Source organism: Mesoplodon mirus (genome assembly GCF_964341445.2).
Source record: "Mesoplodon mirus genome assembly, chromosome: 11".
NCBI lineage: Eukaryota > Metazoa > Chordata > Mammalia > Artiodactyla > Ziphiidae > Mesoplodon > Mesoplodon mirus.
The window spans coordinates 34,188,439-34,208,797 of NC_138987.1; the positions used below are offsets into that span (position 1 = coordinate 34,188,439).

Sequence of the window (20,359 nt, forward strand, 5' to 3'; positions counted from 1 at the left end):
TTTTGAAGTGAGAGGGTAAAGAAAACGTCTTCCCTTTGTGTTACCCTCTGTCCCACAGCAAAGCGGCCAGGGTCCCAGACGATGTTTTCCCATCAGTTCCCCCTATTTCCTCTGGGTGGGGGGCCGCTGCCAGGACCTGATTGAGGGTGAGCTGCTCACATGCTTAACTGTCTCTTCTACAGGCCTCGGGGCTGACCTTGAGGTATGCTCAGGGCAGGGAAATCTGCAGCCCCCTCTTAAGGTTGGAGTTCTGAGAGCAGCCATCTCAATCACGCCGAAAGACCCGAGTTCCTGCATCCAGCAAGAGGGGGCAGGAGGAGAGAATATTTACTGAACCTTCAGTGTCCACCACTGTTCTAAGCACTTTTTACATGTTCTTGCCCCTTTGATCTTCACAACAACCATATGAGGCAGATACTATTATTATCCCCATTTCACAGTCAGGCTTGGGAAGGTTAAGTTACTTGCCCAGTGTCCCACAGCTACTGATGGCGGAGGTGGATTCAAATCCAGACTAGCTGGCGCTCTAGGCCACACTGTACTGGGTTGTGAGGAGGCCCACTGGCCTGAGACACCCCAGGAGGCTGGTGGGGAGGACAGCAAGATTAGAAATGATGATGCTGTTGGTCAGATTTATGTGTAGTTAGGGGAGGCTATGGTCCGCAGTTAATCAAACACTAGGTGTTGCTGTGAAGCTATTTTGTAGATGTGATTAGTCTATAATCAGTTTAAGTAAGGGAGATTATTCTAGATAATCTGAGTGGGTCTGAATCAATCAATCTAAAAGCGTTTTTTTTTAAAAAAATACTTTCAGGTGACGTTTTCTTTCTTTCTTTATTTTTAAATTTATTTATTTTTGGCTGCGTTGGGTCTCCGTTACCGTGCGGGCTTTCTCTAGTTGCAGTGAATGGGGGCGACTCTTCATTGTGGTGCACGGGCTTCTCATTGCGGTGGCTTCTCTTGTTGCAGAGCACGGGCTCTAGGTGCACGAGCTTCAGTAGTTGTGGCATGCGGGGTCAGTAGTTGTGGCTCGCGGGCTTAGTTGCTCTGGGTATGTGGGATCTTCCCGGAGCAGGGTTCGAACCTGTGTCCCCTGCATTGGCAGGCGGATTCTTAACCACTGTGCCACCAGGGAAGCCCCAATTGAAAAGCTTTAAGAGCAGACCTGAAACTCCGTTGAAGAAATTCCGCCTCTGGACAGCAGTTTCAGCTCATGCTTGAGAGTTCCAGCCCTTCTGACAACCTGCCCTACAGATTCTGGATTTGCCTACCAGCTCCCACAATTGCATAAACCAATTCCTTGAAATAAATCTCATAATATATCCTACTGGTCATGTTTCTCCAGTTGAATCCTGACTGATACAATGAATGAAGACCAGACAGATGCCTGCAAGGGGCGGGAGATGTCACCCCTCCCTAGGACTTGGTTCAGTGTGAGTCCCCTCCAATGGCTAGCTGCCATCCTGGGGAGAGCTGGAAAATCCCAAATTGAATGAGATAAGAAATCTAGCTCAGATATTGCAAAATGAAGAAAGAGACATTTTTGCACTTCCAAGTGTATGGGCTAAGTAGATCCACACCTATTACACCATTTTAATATCCTGGACCTGCTTCAGAGTGGGACAGAAAAATAGAGACACAATAACACCAACCAACCTTAATACTAAGAGTAATAACTACCTGATAGTAAGAGATTATCGGGTGTCCGGTATTGTGCTTCACTTATATTATCTAACTTAATGCTGACAATCTTGTGAACTAGGGATGGTTATGAGCCCCATTTACAAAAGAGGGACTGAGACCCAGAAAGATGAAATGATTGCCCCAATGTTCCATGGCTGGTGAGTGAGTCAGGATTCAAGACCCCACCTGCTGGCCTCCAAAGCTGTACTTATCTCCTATGCTATACGGGTCTCTGACACAAATGACTGGAATTCCCCCTTCAGACCTACCATTTCTCCTTCAGAGCTCCCAGAGACTTACAGGTACTCCTCAGCTACCACACGAGACCTCTTTTGCTCCCTCCTGGCATCTGTCCTTGTCCTTTGATCATCCCCACTAGGATGCTCCCAGACTCTGTCAGCTTCTCTGCTCCGAGCTGAAGATGCTGTCTGTGTCATTGCCTAAGGACTGGGTTCATGCTGCTGTTCCAACAGTCTTACTCTCCCGTCATCTTCTTCTTGGCTAGCAGCACTATTCACAATAGCCAAAATATGAAGAAAACCCAGATGTCCATCAACTGATGAACGGATGAATAAAAATGTGATCTATCCATATTATTCAACCATAAAAAGGCATGAAGGACTGATACATGCTACAACATGGACGAACCTCAGAAACATGATGCCTAGTGAAAGAAGCCAGATGCAAACTGTCACGTACTGTACAATTCCACTTATATGAAATACCCAGAGTACATACATCTATAGAGAAAGAATGCAGACTAACGACTGTTAGATACTAGCAGGAGGGGAACACAGGGAGTGATTGCTTAATGGTTACAAGATGTCCTTTGGAGGTGATGAAAGTGTTTTGGAACTAGATAGAGATGAGGGCTGCACAACATTGTAATTGTACTAAATGCCACTGAATTGTGCATTCTAAAAATGGCTAATTTTATATTGTGTGAATTTTGCCTCAGTAAAAATACATACACACAGAAATAGATAAGTAATGCCAGGTCACCTGTGTATATCCAGTTATATCGCTCTTTCATATGGCTTACTTTGTCTTCATGTCAGCCATCCTTGGTACAAGATCCTGGGCTGGGACTGGCCTAGCAACATAGCCCTGGTCGGCCTTAAGTTCCCCTGCCCTCTGGTCCCCACTGTGTCTTCCCTGGCAAGTGGGGAAAACTGCCCCTTCAGGGGACCTCTCCCACCTGGTGCCTGCCATGGGGATTAGAGTACCTATTAGTCTGGGCTCTTCACTGCAAGTGACAGAAACACACACTGGCTGATTAAGCAGAAAAGGAGCTTATTAAAAGAATTGGTTGAGACTTTGCCTGCGCCCACCCCGAGCCAGCGATCCTCCATGAACCCCACATCCACTGAGACATGCTGCACACCGACCGAGTGGACATGAGCAGAGCGATGGTACCCAGGCTTGGACTGGGGCTGCTGCTTCGGGCACTGCTCTTACCTACGCAGATTTATTCGAATCAAACAACGGTTGTACCACCTTCAAATATTTCTCCCAGCATACCTCAGCTGCCCCCAATCCAGCGAATGCCACCACCAAGGCAAGTGATGGTGCTCTGCCGTCAACAGCCTGTCTCTTCGTGATCTCCGTGTCCCTTCTACCTCTCTACTGTTAAGAGACTCAAGCCAAGAAACATCTATACTTCCCCATCCTCTCAACCCAATTCAAATGGCATCCAGACATCCAGTGTGACAAGGAAAAAAACAAAACAAAACAAAAAAAAACAGGTCTTCATTGAATGAATCTGCTAATTCCACACACTTTATTGACAGAAACTGTTAAGGATCCCAAATTTGATTGGTTTGACGAGCATGTGAAGGGTTTGACTAGATGATGAATGCCAATATTAAATCTGCTGGCATTTCCTGTACAAGATGAAGAGAAACGACATCCAAAATCAGTTAAGAGATGATTTCCTTAAATGTGGCTTAAGAAGTATGGACACACGGGTTTCCCTGGTGGCCCAGTGGTTAAGAATCCGCCTGCCAATGCAGGGGACATGGGTTCGAGCCCTAGTCCGGGAAGATCTCACATGCCACGGAGCAACTAAGCCCATGCGCCACAACTAGTGAGCCTGCGCTCTGGAGCCCGCGAACCACAACTACCGAAGCCCGTGCGCCTAGAGCCCGTGCTCCACAACAAGAGAAGCCACTGCAATGAGAAGCCCGCACACCGCAACAAAGAGCAGCCCCCGCTCGCTGCAACTAGAGAAAGCCTGTGCGCAGCAATGAAGACCCAATGCAGCCAAAAATAAATAAATAAAATAAATAAATTTATATATATAAAAAAAAGTATGGACACATAAAACTCTACCTTGAAAGTGAGGATAGATTTTATCTTACTTAGAGATAAGGAAGGGGATGTAGAGCAGGGATTCAGTTTTTATTTGGGTCCTTAAATTTATAAGGCCCTAAAACAATGAGGTAAAACAGAAAGCTTCCATGATTCTATTTACATGTACATTAGAAGGAACTTCCAGGTGTTACTGTAAATCCTCAATGTGTTGTTTCAGCGGTACTAACTTAATGCTGATGTACTCTGGATAAAATTTTAGGTTAAGCTACCACTGTTCTCTTGGAAACTGAACTCTTTCCTCTGGGGTTTGGGTTTGACATTGCATTTGAATTTTTATATAGTCATTGATATGTACCAGGGCAATAATGGATTGGAATCTACCCCAAATCCAAGCATAATGAGTACATTTTGCTTATATACTTATCAACTATTCCTATTCAAAAAGAGCACTAGAGGGCTTCCCTGGTGGCGCAGTGGTTGAGAGTCCGCCTGCCGATGCAGGGGACACGGGTTCGTGCCCCGGTCTGGGAAGATCCCACATGCCGCGGAGCGGCTGGGCCCGTGAGCCATGTCCGCTGAGCCTGCGTGTCCGGAGCCTGTGCTCTGCAACAGGAGAGGCCACAACAGTGAGAGGCCCGCGTACCGCAAAAAAAAAAGAAATGGCTGAAAGAGCAAAAAAAAAAAAAAAAAAAATTGGTTGAGGGGCTGACGGACCTGGCTCGAGGCTAAGCTTCCAGGATCGATGCCCTCAAATGGCCATAGAAACAGCTGGATGAGTGAAACGCCACCACTGCAGCTCCTCGAGGACATTTCTGCACCAGGATTTCTCCCTAAAGCTGAGCGTCTGGAGCCACTCACCACACAGAGCATCCTTCCTCAAGTTCTCACTTCCTTCTCCTCATCTCCCCGGGTGAGTCTGATTGGTGAAACTGGGTCACATGCCGGTGCCTTAGCTGCAAGGAAGGCTGGGAAGTCAACATTTCTGGGTCCCACCATGGAGAGATGGGGCTCATAAGGCTGGAAATTTCTCAAGTATAGCAAGGTGCTGAAAATGTGGCAGGCATACAGAAAACATGACAAAGAGCAGACACAGCGTTTATTATTCCTGAACTGTTTGAAGGACCATGCAGCGGCCCTAGCTCATTTGACATTATCTTTCTTGTCTTCTGTCTTTTAAAAGTTTTTATTGAATTTGTTACAATATTGTTTCTGTTTTATGTTTTGGTTTTTTGGCCGCGAGGCATATGGGATCTTAACTCCCCGATCAGGGATCAAATCCACAACCCCTACATTGGAAGATGAAGTCTTAACCACTGGACTGCCAGGGAAGTCCCTGACATTATCTTTCTCATGAGGCAGCTTGGGACTTCTGCAAACAGAGACACAGCCTGACCAGCTCTGGTTATTGACTGTTCAAAAACTTTACACCCCCCTTCCCCTCCCACAGACATGTAGGTCTCATGGGGCTTTCAGTCATAAAAATCACCCACTCTACCAACCCCTAGTTATGGGGTACATAAATAACTTAGACTGGATCGACCATTGTATGCCATTTCCCAAAAAAGTGGTTGATTCAAGGGGGCCCATGACCCAAATCCCTGAGATTGATATGATGATGTATGTGTGGGTGGAGAAGCTCTCTTTTGCCCTGGAGTTGTTAATCTGGAAGGAAATTTATTTATTTCGACTGGTGGCTATCTTCCCTGGCCACATGAAAACACTATATACAGTAGGAGAAAATTAGGTCAGCCTAGAGTGAAGCAGAGATGAGAGATGGTGAGACAGCCAGGAAAATACGGTTTCATCTTCTGGATCCAGCTAAGCCTGAGTCATTCCATCTCTGGTTTTTAATTACATGAGCCAATAAGTTCCTTTATACAGCTGCAGCTACTGGGAATTGGATTTCTATCATAACTGGGTCTTTGTAATAAACCACCCAATCCCTAGTGGGAAATTTACTACGAAGCACTGTTCTGTCCATTATCTTATTTGATAGTGGGTTTTAAAGTAAGGAGGAGAGAGCTTTAATAATAAAAAAAATAGTGAATATTATTATCATCTCAATACATAGAAGAAAATTTGAACTTGGAGAGGTTAAAGGACTTGGCCAAGGTCACACATCTAATTGTGGTCTGACTTGGATTTGAACTCAGTTCTTCCTGCCTTAATGTTCAGCACTTGTCCTAGAATGTTTATAGTCAAATTTTATTTTCAGAACTAATGCCATTCCTCACAGTTTACTCTAATCCTTGGTATACTCAGGCTTTTCAAAGTCAGGTCTCAGCTCCTGATAACATAATAAAGAATTGAAAGAGCTTATGGAGTTATTCTTCCTGGGGTGTTTTCATTTTCAAAGTGTGTAAAGGTCAAGGTATAAAGCTTTGAAGGGGAAATTTCAGTCACTGATTGTGGACAGGAGGGACTCAGATCCCCCGGAACCTGAATCCCCATACCTACATTTACGGGAAACTCTGGCCTTTTCCCTAGGCCTTTTCCTAGCTAGAACATTTTTTTCTGGGAAACCCAAGAATTTCTAGACAGTAGGGGACACAGAGTCAACATGTCTTTGGAGCCTGATATAATTCATGGGACCCTACACTCACCAAACCAGGTCAGCCCCTGGAGGTTAGTTGTTTGGGAAGGAAAGGTGATAGAGAAGGATCATGGGAACTGAAATTCATTGAGCACATGCTAAGAATGGCAAATAGAATTCATCTCCACCCTCAGCTTCACTCATGCATCGACAAGAATGCCAAGGCAGCCTCCAGGCTCAATTAGTAATGTCTACCCTGGGTGCAGGATAGGACCTGGTAGCCAGCAATCTGCCCTTTCCGGCTATGAACCAGGCTCTTTACATCATTAACCCCAAGTTCTCACAACAACCTCTGAGCTGGGAGTTACTTATTTTCCAGAGGAGGAAACTGACTTTTAGAGAGGATGTTACTTACCCCATGGGAAAGCTGTTAAGTGGGTGAGTCATTAAGAATTCACAAATAAAATAAACAACACACTACCCCAACAAAAACAGCAACATTATGTATCATTTACTGTGTGCTTTCCACACGTAAGACACTGCAGTAAGCCTGTGTGTGTATTATCTTAGTTCATGTCCCAAAAGGCTGGTGCGGTAATTCGCCATTTGACAGATGAGGGCAGTGAAGAGCTGAGAATCCAAGTGTCATGTCTGACGTCACTGGCTCATCAGAAGCAGAGCGGAGTTGGAAACTGGGTGTGCCCAGGGCTCTGGTGCCTGGCTCTCTGACTGTTACTTCACACTGGGTTATCTTCATAATGTGTTGGGGTTTGGTCAGGGAAGGGGATTCTGAGAATGTGATGGGCTAAAATATGACAATTCTGGCAAAAACTGGCTCAAGTGTTTCTGGAGAGGCTTCCTAATAAACCCCTCTGCAAGGATGGTTTCCACACATCAGGCTTGTTCAGAACAGGGCTGGCCCATCCCTTGTGGCCAGCCGCCCATTTTAGGCTTTTTGAGCACCCGACTCCCCACCATGGCACTCTCAGCCCCGCCTGCCCCAGCCTTTTCCGATCTGGCTGAGTCAGAGGCCTACAGAACTTCCTGAATGAGGAGGCAGCCTTGGGAAAAATCCTCGGGTGTTTTTATCCAAAACACTAGGCAGCTTGGTACTTAACAGGAGCGTGGCCACTGGTCCTGGCTGGGTGATCTTCAGCCAATGGAGGTTTCCTCATCTGGAAAGCAAGAAGGATGGCTTAGGTGACACCCCAGTGACTTTGCTGCTCTAAACGGTGTGAAAGGCCTGAGTTCATGGATCATCTCTGTGGTCACCCTCAGACCCTGTTCACTCTTGTTCTCCCTCACTCAACACATTGCTAATAATTTTTCCAACATCTTATTAAGAAAATTTTCAAACAGCACCAGAATTGAATCCATTTTACACTGAGCCATCGTAGACCCACCTGCCAGATTCCACCCAGTTCTCTTCAGCTCGTTTCCCTGGTGACCACGGAGGCAGAAAGCCCCCCAAACACAGCTCCCTGAGGACACAGCGTGAGATTCAGTCAGTTTTCCCCAATGTTTGTATCCCTCATGCAACCTCTCTTGCCCCTAACTCCTTTCTCTGCTGGTAGCCATCTCTCTGGCCCTATGAATGTCCATGACTTGCTGTAATGACCCCAGATGAGACCCTCGGTGCCCTTCTCACAGGACATCAGGGAGGGAAGGAGCTTGCTGAGTGGGACGTGGGGCAGGGCACCCATTTCTCAAGAGGTCACTTTGCGCCCGGCACTTGCTATATGCTGTTGTTTGTATACCATTTCTCCCCCAGAGATGTGGAAGTAATAAGTAATCGATGTAGAAACTTGGGAAACTCCACAAAAGCCTAATAAAAGTCTGGGCTTCCCTGGTGGCGCAGTGGTTGAGAGTCCGCCTGCCGATGCAGGGGACACGGGTTCGTGCCCCGATCCCGGAAGATCCCACATGCCGCGGAGCGGCTGGGCCCGCGAGCCATGGCCGCGGAGCCTGTGTGTCCGGAGCCTGTGCTCCGCAACGGGAGAGGCCACAGCAGTGAGAGGCCCGCGTACAGCAAAAAAAAAAAAAAAAAAAAAAAAAAAAAAAGCCTAATAAAAGTCTGAAAACCATTCATGAGCACCTCCCGCAGACAGCAGTACTAACATGACCCTCATTGAGGGCCTACTGCGTGTTGGGCATTGTGTGTGTTACACATATTTCCTCAGCAACCATATTCAGTAGGTATGTATTTATTATTATTACCAATTCCTAGTTGTGAAAACTGAAAGGCAGAGAAGTTAGGTGATTGACTTACATCTGCACAGCTAGGAAGGGGAGGAACTGGGATTTACACCCCATCTGTTCTAGAGTTTGCTTTTCGCCACCAGCCTCCACTGTTTCCCTGAACCTGTTATATGTGGTTTAGGTTTTTTGGGGGGCAGTAACATTTGAAATGCACATGTATATTTATTTTTAATAAAATCAAGATCATGTTATTTTGGTTTTTTATTTTATTTTTATTAAAAAAAAATTTTTTTTTTGGCTGCACCGCGTGGCTTGCAGGATCTTAGTTCCCTGACCAGGGATCGAACCTGTGCCCACGGCAGTGAAAGCAGAGTCTTTTTTTTTTTTTTTTTAATTTTTTGCTGCGTTGGGTCTTTGTTGCTGCGTGCGGGCTTTCTCTAGTTGCGGTGAGCAGAGGCTACTCTTCGTTGCGGTGCATGGGCTTCTCATTGCGGTGGCTTCTCTTGTTGTGGAGCACGGGCTCTAGGTGCACCGGCTTCAGTAGTTGTGGCATGCAGGCTCAGTAGTTGTGGCTCACGGGTTCTAGAGCGCAGGCTCAGTAGTTGTGGTGCACGAGCTTAGTTGCTCCGCGGCATGTGGGATCTTCCCAGACCAGGGCTCGAACCCGTGTCCCCTGAACTGGCAGGTGGACTCTTAACCCCTGCGCCACCAGGGAAGTCCCCAAAGCACAGAGTCTTAACCACTGGACTTCTAGGGAATTCCCTGAGATCATGTTATTTCATAACTGACTTCTTTCACTTAACATATTTAACCATTTCTATTCAGATATTAATCCTCAAAATAACCCTCTCAAATAGATAGTGTTATTTACATTTCCAGATGGGAAAACTAAAGGCTACAGAATTAAAGATGGAAAATGGAAGCTCAGAAAGGGAAATGACTTGCCCAAGGCAATGGTAAGGGGTCTAGTGGGACTTAAACATTGGACTAAAGCTGGTACATCCTACCCCCACCCCTGCCTGGCACACCCAGGGCTGGGACACAGCCTGCATGGGGTCGAGGAAGGCAACCGCAAAGCATTTTCTTCAAACCTCCCTAGATTAGATCACACTTAGTTGCCAACTGAAGCCTGGCTGCTTGCTTTCTCCTCCTTTCTGGAAGGTGGAGCTACTTTGCATGAGGTCTGCCCACAGATGCCCCCATGCAGGGGGGACACTTGCTCATCTTTCCAAGATGAGAGATGGGTTATTTCCCAGCAGAAAAAAAGACAATTGCAAGGATTAAATGAAGGAATGTATCCTACAAATTGTAACACTGTAGGAGTGCAATAAATGATATCTAATCATCATGATCATCCTCATCACTGTGGCAGTAACAAAACTAGTTATCAAAGGTACGATTTTCCTTGAGGATGTCTTTATAAACTTCACCACAAGGTGGCAGCTGCTATCACACTGGGTATTTGCTGCTCTGGTTTTGGTGCAAGACAAGGATGTGTGTATAGCTATCTCTGCGGGTCATCTTGGAAAGGGGGAGCATATGAAAAAATAACCCCACAATTCCTATATTTGGATTGAGCTATTGCTTCTCCTGGCAGGACTGGCTCCTGCTGGCCTCACTACCTGCCTTTGCTTAAGCTTTTCCTCTGTTTCCATTCTACTCTTGTCAGATCTCACATCATTCTGCAAGCCTTTCCTGACCCCTCCACCTAGACCCCAGGTAACATAGCCTCTGTCATCCCTTCTCTCCCCTATCACAGCCCTTGATTCCACTCCCTGTAGATTCCAGTCTCTGGTGGGAGGCGCCCAGTAGGACTTGGAGAGTGATGGTCATTCTGTAAATATTTACTGTTCTCCCTCTCTGTGCCAGGCGTTAGGTGCTAGGGACCTGCAGGTGATCTTTCTTTGAATAAAACAAACCAGAATCCTGAAAAGGACCTCTGCCAAGGGAATCATCAGTCCTTGAAAATCAGGACTCTGTCCCTCTTTTCACTTCTTTTTAGGTGCAATGTATGACATATTAAATAATAAATAAAATAATAGGTCCTAAATATTGTATAGGACACATTAATACTAAAAAGCTATTAGTTGTCTGTCTGAAATTCAAACTTAGCTGGGCTTCCTGGGTTTTGATTGTTTTTGGTTTGTTTTGTTTTTTGATAAATCTGGCAAAAGGGCTTGTTTGCACAGGGGAAGTACAACATGGCGTGTGACTGCATCTCCATGAAGGGCCCATGAAGCACAAGCCTGCTCCTACTGAGAATCAAAGGTATTTTGAAGTTTAATGGGCTACTGTTTTTAAAACAGAAATCCCTCTTTCCAGGTGATTATATGTTTTTTGGCCTTTTTAGTGGACCCCTCCTTAGAATTTAGACTCTCACCCCAGAAACATTTGGTGTGATTTATGGGAAAAGCTTTGGTCTTAAAGCAGAATCATGGTAGGGGTGAGGGCAGGAGGAGAGGTAGGGGAGAGTGCTTTCTTTCACTACCCTTAGACAGGTTTAACTTCCAGCTGATCATGTTGGTCTTCGATGGAGGCTGATACATGATGTTCCTTTCTGGTCTTGAAGGTTGCATCCCAGGAGGACGCTCACTGCCCTGCCCATTCAGGTACAAATTGAGCCAATCAGAGGCTCCTCAGAAGGTGCACACAAACCTAGCCATGTGGGCCGTCAGCTGATTCTGGACATTCTGCAGAGGCACTGGGGTGGAAAGAGCCCTGGACCTGGAGTCTGAGACCTGGATCTGAGTTCTGGCTCTGCTACCTTCCAGCTGGGTGACACTTAATCTGAAGTCATTCACTAATCTATTACTTGGCTACTAGATTCCCTGCTAGGTACTGTGATATGAATAATGCTAATGAGACATTCCTCTTAAAGTCCCCAAAGTTAACTAATGTTGAACAACTCACTTTACCTCTTTTTTTCCTAATCTGAGCCTCCATTTCCTGATCTGTAAACTGGGGATAATAATATGGACCTATAACCTTTTGTTGTTGTTGTTTGTTTGGTTGGTTTTTTTTTTTTTTTTGCAGTACGCGGGTCTCTCACTGTTGTGGCCTCTCCCGTTGCGGAGCACAGGCTCCGGACGCGCAGGCTCAGCGGCCATGGCTCACGGGCCCAGCTGTCCCGCGGCATGTGGGATCTTCCCGGACCGGGGCACGAACCCGTGTCCCCTGCATCGGCAGGCAGACTCTCAACCACTGCGCCACCAGGGAAGCCCTCAGCTCTTTCTTCAAAACACTTCACATTGGTCTCTGTGCTTTCCCGTGTGTTCTGTATTCATTCTCCTGATCAGGATAATCGAAGCCAAGAGCCAAGGAGGTGAAAGGTGTATCAGGAGCCAATGCGCCCAGCAGTGTTCTAAGCCCTTTGTGTGGGTTAATGTATTCCCATCTCGCCGCTGTCCTATGGGATAACGACTGTTATTTGTCCCACTTTTCAGATGGGGAAATCAAGACACAGAGAGGGGAAGTAACTTGCTGGAGGACACACAGCAGTTGATACATGGAGCTGGGATTCTCACTTGGGCAGTCTTGCTCTTGCTTTTAACTATAATGACTTTCAGAGACATTGCTACGTCTCACCCCTTGTCAAACAGTAAAAGCCCAGAGATTTAAAAACAAGTGGGATATATTCAGGGCACAGGGGGAGAACAAGAGAGCAGAACTGGAGAATTAGGATTGGTGCTAATGGGAGACAAATGAAAAATAGTCTGGAAGGTGGGGTCTACAGCAGAACAGTAACATGTGACATGTGACATATATATAGTTGTAGAGTTTACAAAGCAGATGCACATGCTCATTTCACATTTCACTTGATCCTGATAACAATACTTGGAGTGAAGATTCAAGGGAATCATCGCTCTTGACATTTTACAGCTAAAAGTCTGAGAGGTTAAGTGACTCGTTCAAGGTCACAGAACCAATAAATGGAGGAGCAGGCACTTGAACACTAGAGCTTCCTGACTTCGGGCACAAATAACTGGAGCATAAGCTGCTGAGTGGAGATACAAAATGCCAGTCAGTGCTTATGCAATATTGAACAGATTCTCTGAAGTTACAAAACATGCTGTTTCTATTAATATACCTACTGTTTGTCTTCTGGAAAAGAACCAGGAGTATTTTTGCTTAGGGTTACACAGGGGAAGGATTGCCTCCTCCACCCCTTCAAGACAAATCACTCCTGTCCAGGCAGCTGCCCGCCCCTCTCCAAACAACCCTAGTTTGGCAGAGACCAGGCAGAAGAAGGCGAAGGAAAGGGAGCTGGAAACCAGGAGACAGTCTTTGGAGAACTTTATTTCCACGATGCAGGAGTAACTTCCATTCCATCTCATCAGATAGTTTTAACATACTCTACATCTTTTTCCGATTACCTGGCGTTTGGGTAGGTGGGAGGGGAAGAGGGAGGCGGCGTGGTGCGGAGCAAGGCAAGGGCCCACCTTGACATTTTAAACGCACCGCAGGAGGCTTGTGTCTTCACAGAAATGTTGCTGGAAAAATAAATCGTGACCTGCAGCCCCCCTGGAGCCAGAAAACCAGCACCCAGACCTCACCTTGGCCCTCTGTTTCCACTTGGTTGTGGGACAGGATCCTGTAAAAGGATGGTGGCAGAGAGGCTAGGCCCCAGCACTGCTTGAGCCAGGCCCCTGGGGACCAAGCAGCCTCCCGGCCCCATGTCCCTTCTGACCACACGGGAAGGTCCCTTCAGCTAGCGTTTTCTGAGTGTCCCTCCTTGCCTGGCCCTGGGGAGGTGAAGATGAATAACACATGGTCCTTGTTCTTGATGACCTTGCCATTGACCGGGGAGGCACATTTGCATCTCATGACTCTAATTTCACCAATGCGTGAAGCAGCGGCTCGCAGGGGCCTGTGGGGTACAAGGAGATGGGGCTGTGCTGCCCTACAGGACAGACTCCTGCTGTCTCCAGCGTGGAACCCTGGCTAGCCAGCTTCCTAGTGATGTGACCCGGTAAAGCCTCTGACTTCTTTAGTCTGGGCTTCCCCGGTTCTGAAATGGGGGAGCCCAGACTGAAGAAGGTAATAGTCACCCTGCAGGGTTGTTGAGAGGAGAAGAGGAACCTCAGCGACAGGGGAACTATTCACTCCCCAGAGCAGATAGGGGGACTGGGAGCCTGGGGAGGAAAGGGTTAAGCCAACAGAAGCACCCCGCCCCCCCCAGTGGCTGGGAGCCAAGGAAAGTTTGGAAGGGAGGGGAGGTAGGACAGGCCCAGGGGGTGAGAGATGAGGGTCAGGGCCCCATGTGTGTTGGAGAGCCTCTGGACCCTTCTCTGGGTCCAAGCTGTCCTCCCACCTCTGCCCAGGCAGGCAGTTTCCTGCCAGGTTGGGAAATTGCTTTGGCTTGGAATTTTTCTGCTGGGGGGATGGGGGAATGTTTTTGGAGACAGGTTCAGAATCTCCAGTTACCAACATTTCTGAGACAGGTCCAGAGGAGATGGACACGAATTGTACAGTCTCCAGTGGGAGGGGAGGAGGAGACAGAGGACGGCCAGAGGAGATGGCTGTGCCAGACACCCCTTCCCAACTCTGGAGCCACCCTTGGGGCCCTTACTGCTGTCCCTCGAATAGGGCCTTGGAAGATGGCCCTACTCACTCCCCTGCAGCCATGGTCACTGCTGGTAAGAACCACAGCCCGACATCGGAGGGAGTCCTTGACCTGCACGAGAGGGCACTTCTTCCCTCTCCAGTCGAGGATGGCTCGGTGGGGGGGGGGGGGGGCGGGGGTGCAGGCTGCTCCAGAGCCACAGTACCATGGCCACCCCGCCTCGCACAACTGCCTACTGCTCTTTGAGGGCATTTCTCTCTCTGCTAATGGTCAGTTTCCCCTTCAGTGCTTGGGCTGGGAAGCAGTCTGCTTACTGCTTTTTGTAGCTGATGTCAGCTTGGTTCAGCTTGAAGGCCTCCCAGGTGTGGAAGGTGGACCTCACATTCATTGTGGGTAGTGCTCCCTTGGAGACAAACCCTCGCCAGCACCACCCCTCCCAAAGGGCTGATAGTGCTGGAGCCCTGTGATGGAGCTGGAGCCCTGTGATGGTGCTGGAGCCCTGTGTCCCAGCCTGCCCTGGCTTGGTTTCTCCAGCATGAGACTATTTCCCAGCACGTCTGCAAACAAGGGGTGAGTATGCAAAGAAAAAGATGAAAATAGATCCCTACCTCACACTGTATCAAAATCAGCTCCAGATGTATGTGAACGGCTGGGACACAGGGCTCCAGCACCATCCCCTTACTCCACCCCTACCTTAGACCTCATTATGCAATGGTTCCTGGTTATCCCACCCAGGCAGGTGGGATGTTATCTCAGACAACAGTAGCTGAGTCTTCATAATCCTAGACATAGGGGGTCTGGGTGGGAAAGCAAAAGCAAAAGTGTCAGTACAGGTATCAAAAGCTGGCTTAGGAGAAACACAACAACTAAACACAATGTGTGATCCTGGATTGGAGAAAAGGTTGCTCTAAATGACATTAAGACAAACAGTGAAACCCAAATAAGGACTGCATATTAGATAATAATATAAGATTGCCAGATGAAATACAGGATGCCCAGTTAAATGCAGATCTCAGATAAATAAATATTTTTTTAGTATAACTATATCCCATGTAATATTTTGGGACATACTTAAAATTATTTGTTGTTTATGTGAAATCCACGTTTAACTTGGTGTACTGTAAATTTAATTTACTAAATCAAGCAACCCTTGACATTATGTAATATTATTACATAATGTAAAATCTCCTGAATTGGATAATAGCATCTGAGTTACCCAAGAGAACATCTATCTTCCTAGGAAACACACATGGAAACATTAAGGGCCAAAGGGTCAAAATGCCTATGATGTACTCTCAAATGATTCAGCAAAAATATTAATGACAATAATAAAATTCATGATAATTAATAACAAATGTTAACTAATGATGATTGTAACACAAGTGTTCTTTTTTCCAAATGAAGATTTGGGGGAAAAAGCAAGAGCTGACTTAGGAAGCCAGGAAAGCTGAGTCATGCAACAAAGAACAGGAGTGGAATAAAAGCCTGAGGGGTTGGGCTGCTGCTCATCTCAACATTCCAGGAAGGGTATGGGGTGTGGACCATCTCGGAGGCATGCCCTCCCAGTGCTGAAACTTTTTTCAGTAAATCCATCTCCAGGTCCCTGACAGCCACCAGGGGGCAGCAGTGAGATTCAAGGCCCAGGCCATACAGGGTCATATCATGGTTATGATGTTTTCCACTTTCCAATGATGTTTATTGGCCATTGTCTCTGAATGCCTGTTCATGCCTTTTGTCTGTCTTTCCATTAGTTTGTCTTTTTCTTAATGATCTGAGTAATGCCTTATATATTCTAGATATTAATCCAATGTCACTTAGGTGTTGAAAATATCTTCATCTAGTTTGCTATTAGTTTGTTTTTCCCCCTCCCTTTATGGTGGGAAATTCATCTTTTGATGAATTTTTATGTAGTCAAATTTATTGATCTTTTTTCTTGAATGAGTTGTCTTTTTATGTCTTCAGAAATCCTTCCCTGCCCCAAGGTCATAGAAATATTATGTATTTTTCTTCTAAAAGTCTTAAAGTTTTGCCTTTCACATACATCGGGAACTGATTTTGATATGGTGTGAGGGAGGGATGTATTTTCATTTTTTTCTTTGCATACTCACCCCTTGTTTGCAGACGTGCTGGGAAATAGTCTCATGCTGGAGAAACCAAGCCAGGGCAGGCTGGGACACAGGGCTCCAGCAACGAGCTGTGGGAGGAGAGGTATAAATCATCAGAAGTGGTCCTGATGCAAAAGCTAATGGAGGAGTCTTCCCACCCCACACAAAGACAATAGGTTTGACTAAGCCAGAGGTGGTCCCTAGGTGTGGCTGCAGGGAGGGAGGAGGACCTTAGTGAAGAATGGAAGATCCGTACAAGAGGAAATAACCATGGTGACTCCACAGTGGCCTCTTAGACACTCAAGATAGTTGGTGAATTGAGCTGCTTTCCGAAGGTGGCCAGGAGTCAGGCTGGACAATGACTGGGGTCTGAGCAGAGACCCCAGCCCTCTACTGCCTGCCCCTGCGCCTGCCCCTGCCCCAGCTTGGCACTGCCTGGACTAACAGGCCTTGGTCTTAACAAGACTCCCCCACCTTGCCCCGGGTCTGAGCTCATCCATGCCACTTGGAGCTCCCGGCCCTGGGGCAATGCTGCTGGGAGAGAAGGATCTGAACGCTGAGAAGGGGCCTTTAGAGAAGGCAGTAGTGGGAGGGGGCTCATCACTCCAAACAGAAGGAAGCCCAGATCTCCCACAGCACGTGGGCACAGAACATGGGCTCTGGGCCACACTCCTTGGCCCTACTGGTCATGTGACCTGGGGGAACTAACTTCATCTCTGGGCTTCACTGTAAATGTGATTCTAACGGCAATCTACCCGAGCAAGTCATTGTAAGGCCTACAGATAATGAGGCAAACAGTTGATACTCAATACATGAGTGAAATCTATCACTTGCATGAAGCTGCATAGCTGATAATCAAGCCCATGGCAATTTTCCCACAACCTGTTTTTGTGACCTGATTTCCTATAACTTTCTCCATTTCAGCTACGCTGAACCACGCCCACATGCTGCAACCATCTACTCTTGGGGTCTGGTTAGACACATTACGGCCCATCCATAGAACGGAATACAATGTTGTCATTGAAAAGAAGGGGGTACACCTGAACCAGATGATAAAAAAGATGTTCAGATATGTTATGAATTGGGTGAGACAAGGTACAGAACCTGTGTGAAGTAGGACGCTCTAATGCCATACTTGCAAGGCTATTGCTCAACATACACGGGTACACACACATACACACACACACACATGTGTGCGTGCTTGTGTATGCATGGGTTATCTCCTGTAAGGATCCATGAGGAATTGTAAACACAGATTCCTTTTGGGGAGAGGGCCCAGTGGAGCAAGTAGGCATTCTCTGTTCTTCTTACTCTTTCTGTGCAATTGACACCCCTTCCAGAAACAACAAATGGCCTCTGATGAATTGTTTCATTATCTGTAATCCTTATTGTCCGTTGGTTCCTTCCATCCCTCCCTGGCCGCAGCCTGATGGGAGGCACAGGTGAGGGAAGAACGTGACTTTGGGAGTCAGGTGACCCCCATTCTCTCCCCAGCTCTGCACGAACTTCAGGCTGACCTTGGCCGGGCCCCTTCCCCTCCCTGCCCTCAGCCTCCATCTGTAGAGTTAGGACGATGCCGGAGCCGTTGACCTCCACGGGTTCTCCTGCTCAAGGATTCTCTGGCTTTCTCTGGTCTATTTTTGCCTGACACCTCTCCCAGGGGCCTGTGGGTATGAGCTAATTTCCCTGGCTGGCCCGGATCCAGGCAGCTCAGGTGGAGAGCGCTGAGCTAATGAGGCCAAGGTCATGGGCCAGTTAACGGCTCTTGGGAGGAACCCATGGCCGGACTGCAGCTGGACTGCTGCTCTCCCACCGGTCGCTGGGCTTGGGCACGGGAGGAGGTGATAAGAGCAAAGCTGCTCCGGAGCCCAGGTCCAGTTCCCTTTTGTGACAGCAGCGTAGTGTCCCCCGGTCACATGACAGAGCAGGGGGTAAGTGGGGTAGGGGTGGGGAGAGGACCAGATGTTCTAAAACAGTGCATCCCCCTGCCTGCAAGCAGACCACACCTGAGCAAGCCAGGAAGATGAGAACCAATTTTATTTCTTTAAAGCTAAAGCAAGAGGGCACATCCACATTCTCCTGGGTCTACCCACTGTGTGGCTTTTCTCCCTCTTTCTGAGTAAGTCACGTCCATGCCTCCTAACCCATGGTGAGGTCGAGAAGGGCTTCCTCTTTTTTTTTTTTTTTTTTTTTTGCGGTACGCGGACCTCTCGCTATTGTGGCCTCCCCCGTTGCGGAACACAGGCTCCGGATGCACAGGCTCAGTGGCCACGGCTCATGGGCCTAGCCACTCCGCGGCATGTGGGATCTTCCCTGACCGGGACACGAACCCGTGTCCCCTGCATCAGCAGGCGGACTCTCAACCACTGCGCCACCAGGGAAGCCCGGGCTTCCTCTTTTACATTACTACCTGTCATAAGGACAGGGGTTGTCTGTTTTATTCAGTGCTGCATTCTTGGCACCTAGATCAGTGCATGGCATGCATACAGTAGGAGCACAATAAATATTGTTTGTGTGTATCAACTCACCTTTGTCCAGGGAGAGGCTGTGGATGGCATTCAAAAGGACACGGCTTTGCCAATGGGTTCTACTTGATTGTTTTAAAATATTTCTACCTCAGAGAGTCTGTGGAAGCTTGATATTTAGAGAAAAACTCTACGATGGTTCTAGGAAAAAAGAATAATTCCTTGTACAGCATGCCACCACTTCCTAATTTGAACATTCTGCAAGTTTGAATTTTCTTATTCTACGTTTTTCTACTCAGTTCAGTGACCGTTTATTATTAATTATTGTATTATATTATTATTATTATTTTTTTTTTTTGCGGTACGTGGGCCTCTCACTGTTGTGGCCTCTCCCATTGCGGAGCATAGGCTCCGGACGCGCAGCCTCAGCGGCCATGGCTCACGGGCCCAGCCGCTCCGCGGCATGTGGGATCTTCCCAGACCGGGGCACGAACCCGTGTCCCCTGCATTGGCAGGCGGACTCTCAACCACTGCGCCACCAGGGAAGCCCGTATTATATTATTAATTTTTAATTGAGTTCATCCCATCAGCCAGGCTATGTGCTAAGCACAAACAAGTATTGATTTATTTAATTTTAATAACTGTGTAAGATGAGCACACTACCATTATTCCCATTTTACAGATGAGAAAACTGAGGCAGGCAGAGGTCAAGTAATTTGGTCAAACTCACATGGGTGGTGAGTTCTGGAACCAGGAGTCAAACTCCGGAGCCCACGCTCTTAATCACAACTAATGCTGCTCTTTGGGACTTTCCTTGCATGCAAGTATCTGTCTATGAGACGCTGCGATTTAACAGTGAACAAGGGCTTCAACAGGTGAGAGGTTAAACAAACAATGGTACGTCCACACCATGGAATACTGCTCAGCAATGAAAGGGAAGGGATGGTTGGTAGATGCAGCAACCTGGGTGACTCTCCAGAGAATTATGCTGTGTACAAAGGCAACCCCGTAAAGTCTCATACTGCATGATTCCATTTATATAACATCCTCGAAAGGACAAAATTATAGACATGAAGAATAGACTGGTAACGCCAAGGACTAGGGAGAGATGGAGGTGAGACGGAAGTAGGCGTGGCTATAAAAGGCCAACATGAGGGATCCTTGGGGTGATGGAAAGACTCTATACCTTGACCCCATCAATGTCAATATCCTGGCTGTGACATCAAAGAGGAGGCAAAATAAGTAGCATTTTGTACAACAAAATACAGTTAGCAGCCTTTAGCCCCAAAGGCTAAACTGGAGAACTGGCTGGGTGTGTACTAAATCTCTGTGCGTGTGTGTGTGTGTGTTTGCAAATATAGCATTTAAATGTTTATTTGCCAACATTTAAAAATTTTGCAAGATGTTACCATTGAGGGAAACTGGGTAAAGGGTACAGATGCAAAATAAAGAGTTTAATTTTAAAAAAAAGAATGAGTGCACTCCTGCCTGCAAGAAG

The 20,359-nt window shown here is 47.1% G+C and overlaps 1 pseudogene across 1 annotated transcript; it reads left to right on the forward strand.

Annotated features, from left to right (window-relative positions):
- The first annotated feature begins 3,080 nt into the window (after nucleotides 1–3,080).
- Nucleotides 3,081–3,450, forward strand: LOC309811556 (signal transducer CD24-like; annotated as a pseudogene). The gene has a single exon. The product of its transcript is annotated as a signal transducer CD24-like (transcript).
- Nucleotides 3,451–20,359: the final 16,909 nt, after the last annotated feature.